This window comes from Penaeus japonicus, unplaced genomic scaffold (genome assembly GCF_977035675.1).
Source record: "Penaeus japonicus unplaced genomic scaffold, GWHDUDI00000001_assembly GWHDUDI00000027, whole genome shotgun sequence".
NCBI lineage: Eukaryota > Metazoa > Arthropoda > Malacostraca > Decapoda > Penaeidae > Penaeus > Penaeus japonicus.
Genome location: NW_028234429.1, coordinates 16,663,175 through 16,669,727, shown reverse-complemented (window position 1 = coordinate 16,669,727; position 6,553 = coordinate 16,663,175). Strand labels below are relative to the sequence as shown.

The following is a 6,553-nucleotide window of genomic DNA, read 5'->3' as shown; positions in this document are numbered from 1 at the left end:
CGTTTAAGCACATCAACCAAGTCGCCCTTTTACTCCTGTCGTATAAACCCTCAAGCATATCCTACCTGACGAAGGAGGACGTGTCTTCCCCCGAACGTAAATATAACGCCTACCACATCATCATCTAACACATCAAATTCAATTGCATCAACACAGTGACACATCATTATCTAATGTGTGAAGCATCAACATATTTCAACCTCATCCACACCAGAAAGCAACCACACTAACCTTAACCACATCATCACCAAACATGCTCATCTCAACCACATCACTATCGCCCATGCTCATCTCAACCACATCACTATCGCCCATGCTCCGTCTATACAACATACATCACATACACATCAAAGGCATCAACACCTGACATCGATACCAACATAAACCCATCAAGCACATCGCAGTCCTCTAATAACCACCATACTTCAAACACGTCACCACAAAACCCTAAAAAAAAAAACATCATCACATCACCACCAAACACACCACCTCATATACATCATTCAACACATCACAACCAAAATACGCCGCACCAAGTACACCACTCTCTAACAGCCACCGAGCACATTACCCTAGATACACCATCCAGTACATCACCAACACCAAACACACTATCTCAAATACAAAAAAACATGGTATGACTATTGTAAAAAGCACAATACCACCTTAAATACATCATCCTAAACATATCATATCCTTAAATACCTTACAAACATCCTTACATACATCACTCTAAACACATCACAACCGAACATCAAGAACCTCAGGCATGTCCTTCTCCCAGCAACCACCACCCAACACACCACACCACCCAACCACACCACACCACCCAACCACACCTCACCACCCAACCACACCACACCACACCTACCTACCACACCAACCACACCACACCTACAGACCACACCACACCTACCAACCATACCAACCACACCACCTAAGACATCCCCCCCCCGGCACCTACCAACCACACCACAACCAAACAACATCATCACCCGGACCGAGAGAGGGACTCCATCACTCCCATCCTTACCGAGTAGAGTCGACGTCGCCGAACGATGACGGGGAAGTCCTTGACGTCATCGGCCCCGGGGAAAGGGAAGGCCGTCCCGACGTCTTTGGGCGACCGACAGCAAGCACTCGCACTCGCTCGGGGTTCCATGGTGCCTGCGAGTGCGCGCGCTAATTGCTTTTGTCAGGCACACACACACGCCGGGCACACTCGAAGCGCACTTGGATTTTCCTGTTTTTATCTTATTTTTTCCAACTTTTATTTTCTGATTATATTTTATTTTTCTTTCTCTTGCTCTTTTCTTTTTTTTACTGTGCAAATATTCCTTATATATGCACAGGCCTTATTTTTCTAACCTTGCTTGCTCTCGCTGTATTCACGGAGTCGCCTTATTTATTATATCCACTGGCGCTAAATTGCAAGGCCTGGGCGTGCTTGCAGACGTGCAATCACGGCAACAGCTCGAGAACACGCGACTCACGCGAAAGACGAAAACAAAATGAAATGAAAGCACAGAAAAAAAAATCTTCACTCGGAGGACAATCGTGTCTCCTTCGAAGACGAGAAAGCCGTGGCGTAGCAGAGAGAGAAAAAAAAAGATCTTGTCGAAGGAGTTTTCCCCTTGACACGAAGGCAACTAGGATGCTTCACTGTCGCCCTAGGATGAGACTAGGATCCGACGAAACTCCTTCGTGAGGCGAGCCAGGGAGGGAGACCACGGAGCCACAGGAGACAAGAAGAGTAATCCTTTGCACTCTCTCTCGCTGCCCAACCGATGACAAAAACAAAATCCTCTCTTCCCTCCTTCTCTTCTTTTCTGCTTCTCTCCTCTTCCTTCTCCTTCTCTTCTCCTCTTGCCCTCACACACCTCTTCCTCTCTTTCCGCCTCCCCACGCGAGATGCGGAGGCGAGAACAGCTGATGGAAATGGTGGGAGGGAAGGGTTGAGAATCGACAGCGCCTTCTTTTTTTTCTCTTTTGCTACTCTTCTGCTTGCGTTCCACTCAAGCACGAAGGCATAAACTGGTGACAGAGTAAACTTACGAGACAGAACTACCGAGAGTTCGTTCCATAAAAAAATAATAATAAAAGTTACGAGACAGTTTTATATTTCTTCTCCCTCTTCCTCTTGTCTCTTCTTCTCCTTTTATCTGGTCTCTATCTTCTTCCTTTCCCCCTTTCTTTCACGAAGGATAAGCGACGTGGGATGAGGGAACGGAGGGGGAGGGGGGAGGAGGCTTGGTCCTCTTCCTACGACCCGACTTGCTATTCTCTCTGTTCTTCTACTTCTCTTCTCTTCTTTTCACTTGCTTCTCGTCTCTTTTCTTCTCCTTCTTCCTTCTCTTTCCTTTTCTAATCTCTTGCCTTTTTTTGTTCTTCTCTCCTTCTCTTCTTATCCCTTCTCTACTTTTCTCTCTTCGGGATCTATGCTAAGGCACGTCCCACAACCTCAGGGTACGACGGAAACCTTCGGCACCGTAGGAACTCCTGGTGATGACTGTGGCCTGTAGTCCTCCTCCCGAAGGACTTCCCATGCTGTGGCGTCCTCACCTATCCGCATGGACTCCTGACGAAGGCGACTTGCACACACTCGAACACTTGAAACACGTAAAACGAACGCGAATACCTAGTCACATGTAGTGTTTGTTTATCTGATTACGTAATTATCCCATCATGGTAAGACTGTAAGAAGACAATAGCACAAACAAAATAATAATGGTAATAATGATGATAATAAGGATAACAAAAACGACAAGAACAACATAACAATGATAACACCAATAAAAATAAAAATAAGAAAAAAAAATCAAACTCGTAATAACCAAAATATAAAGAAATAACAATAATTATAATAAAAAATAACAAAAATAAAATAAGACGAGAAGAACGCGAGCAGGGAATGTATCCCGTCAAGCCCGAAGCATCGAAGCATCGAAGCGAAGGTCTGTCTGTCGGTCGGTCGGTCTGTCAGTCTGTTGACCTTATTCGCACTATCGCATCCTCGTTACCGCGAGTGTACTTTCATTCATCCCCGATTACACGCCATTCACCGCTGATGGATGTGTGTGGAAAAGAAATAAAGAAAAGAAAAGAAAAAAAAAACGCCGGCGTGCCTTAGTTCTTTCAATCGTTTGTTTCTTGTTTCTGTACTGTTGTTTTTATCCATGTTTTTTTTTTCTTTGCTGGGTTCGAACTCTTGTTTATATAATCTAGTAGCGAACAATGATGTCAAATTTGGGAGGGAGGGAGAGAGAGAAAGAGAGAGAAAGATAGAGAAAGAGAGAGAAAGAGAGAGAGAGAGAGAGAGAGAGAGAGAGAGAGAGAGAGAGAGAGAGAGAGAGAGAGAGAGAGAGAGAGCGGAAGATAGAGAGATAGGTTGATAGATACAGAGAGAGGAGCTGATAGACAGAGAGAGCGGGAGAAAGAGATAGAGAGAGCGGGAGATAGAGATAGAGATGGAGAAGGAGAGAGATAGAGAGATAAATAGATAGAGAGTGAGAGAGAGAAAGGAGAAACCAAAAGAAAATAAATACCCCCCTCCTTCAAAAAAGGAAAAAAAGAAAGCCTAACCGAGACCCAACAGAGAAACTACTTATTAAACTCCATAATAATGAGATCACATCTTCCTGTACCTGTACATACATACATACATACACACACACACACACGACAGGTGACAGCAGGTGTTTCGGTTCCAGTCCTTGTGTTCCCATCTCCCCTAGTTCACCTTAACCCCCACTCCCCACTCCCCTCTCCCCCCTCAAGCACCCCCCCACACACCCCCGACCCCCCTCCAACGTAAACCACAGCCCTCCCACACCAAGATCTCTCGGCCCCCACAACGATAATCCTCGTGTTCAACGTTCAACGCCAGAATGAACGCGACATTGACCGCGCACATTCCCGTTCTTGTCCTTGTTAAATGTCAGGGAGTTCTCAGCCTCTCCCCCCCCCTCTCCCTCTCCCCCCCTACCAATTTACGGTAAATCAGATAGTCTCGGCGATCTGGATGGCAACTGCGTGAAGGATCTTGATATCCTTGTTTTGAGTTATTTTGTCTTTACGAGCGATCTATTTATCCATTTTGTTATTTGTCTGTGTGATTACGTGAGCTGGACCTATACCTTTTATTGACTAGCCTATTTCCGGGGCGCAATATCAACACTACTGTCAACGATCATTAAAAAAAAGAGCAGCCTTTCTACCATAAGTTACAATAATACTAACAATAACTTCAATAAAAAAAACATATGCGCGAATGATATAATGGAAAAATATAAAATATAAATAAAACAACCAAAAATAAATATATACCTATAAAGGGAAAATTTCTCCAAGCCACCTAGTCTCACACGCCTCAATTAGCCAAACAAGGTTCGAATACAAGGGTTCGAACGCAGCCACAACGAGCGAACCGCGAATCCGAAGCCACCGAACCACAAATCAACACGAGGAACCGAACGAACCGCCATTTCACGTGCGTTTAAAGTGCTATGCGATGGAGTCCAACATACCACATACATGAGTCGTTGCTTCTGGTCATGTTTTTATTCATGAGACGATGGTTGCGAAGGAGGGAGAACGGTAGGGGAAAGTGGGAAGAAGAGTGGGAGGGGGAGAATGAAGATAAGAGGAAGGGAGAGAGGGGGAGAGAAAGGGGAACGGTTGATAGATAGGTAGATAAGTAGATAGATGAATACTGAGAGAGAGAGAGAGAGTGAGAGTAAGAGGAAGAAAGAAAATTGAGAGAAAATAACAGACAAAAACGACAACAACACGCCCCCACTATACCCAAAAAAAACGCGTCCACTGATAAACAACCCCACAAACACCTCTCCCCCTCTACACTCGACACCACAATCACCCCCCCCCCCTTACCCCGACCCCACAATCAGCCCCCCCACCTTTACCCTCGACCCCCCACTCCCCCTCCCCCCCCACTGCTCTCGACCCAATAAAAGAAACACCCCATTCGAAATGCCCCATTCCCTCCCTCTCCCCCTCCACCTCGCACACACTACAAGTTCGACCTCATTCTCTCAGTCAATTACCTCTCCTCCTTAGGCGCGTTAGTACTTCCAAGGGTTATTAACCTCCCTTTTTCGCAACGCGTAGGCTAAGGAGGCAGGCAAGCAGGCAAGCGGGCAAGCAGTCAAATGTAGTTCCACGCGCTAAATCGTTCTAGGTATTTATGGTTATTGCTATCATCATTCTTATCATTATCATTATTATCATAATTATTATTAATATCTTCAACATTATGATTATGATGAAAAAAAAATCTAATCAATAAATAATGTACTGCGAAATCTGAATATGTTGGCCTCTTCCGCAGACAGCCCAGTTGAAAAAAAAAATCTTAAACGGGTTCTTGAGTCGTGAAAAGGTTAGGAACCACTAATAGATATGTGGCTTATTTACTCACTTATTAAGCTATTCATTCATAACGATCTCTCATTTCACCTCATTTATTTTCCATGGACATTCATCATCGACCCAAGTTAACTAATATTTCCAAGTTAATTAACTAATTTCGTTATCATTTCTTTTTTTTCTAAAAGAAGTATATATATATATATATATATATATATATATATATATATATATATATATATATATATATATATATAAGTATATATATATATATATAAGTATATATAAATATATTATGTATATAGATATATGTCTGTCTGTCTGTATATATATATATATATATATATATATATATATATATATATATATATATATATATATATATATTACAACCCATCCACAACAACATTTTTATAATCTATTCTTCACGTCAAACCTATATTTCTTCTAGCTTACCATCATTATCTCCCTATCCACTCCCTCATACCTATTTCCCCAATAATTTCAACTCAAATCCACTTTCACATCCTATTGCACTGAGGGATGGGGGGAAGGGGGGGGGGCGGGGCTTATTATGGAAACCGACGATGCAGGTAAATTTCTACTATGCAATCAGCCCAGGTACATATGTTTAAAGAGAGAGAATTTTAAAGAAAATAAAGAAACGTATGTCGAAATGAAACAATTAAGTTTGAAGAAAATAATAACGATAATGATAATGTTAATGATGATAATAATAATGATGCTGATGATCATCATAATAATAATGATACTAACAATAATAATGACGATAATAATAATGATGATAATAGTAATAATAATGATGCTGATGCTGATAATGATAATGATAATGATAATAATAACAATAATAATAATAATGATGGCAATATTAATAATAATAACAAAAATAACAGTAATGATAATAACAATAGTAACGATTACAATATCAATAATGATAACAGAAAAAAACAACGACAAAAATAATGAAAGCAATAATGATAATCACGATGCCAATATTAATAATAATGACGAACAGTAATACAGAAAAATAATAATAATGTTTTCACTTTGCATTGCATGTCCTTTACCTCCCGAGATCCACAATCAAATCTTCATTCAAACACGAAATCAGTTTTGAGGAAGTCATTAGACACAAGAAGGAAAGAAA

General features: G+C 41.6%; 1 long non-coding RNA gene across 1 annotated transcript in view; it reads right to left on the bottom strand.

The window, feature by feature from the left end:
- Positions 1-1,268: 1,268 nt before the first annotated feature.
- Positions 1,269-6,553, bottom strand: part of LOC147468610 (uncharacterized) — an 8,627-nt gene continuing 3,342 nt past the window's right edge. Inside the window, exon 2 of the long non-coding RNA XR_015192373.1 lies at positions 1,269-2,694. This is a non-coding gene — a long non-coding RNA (uncharacterized LOC147468610). The remainder of the gene's footprint in view (positions 2,695-6,553) is intronic.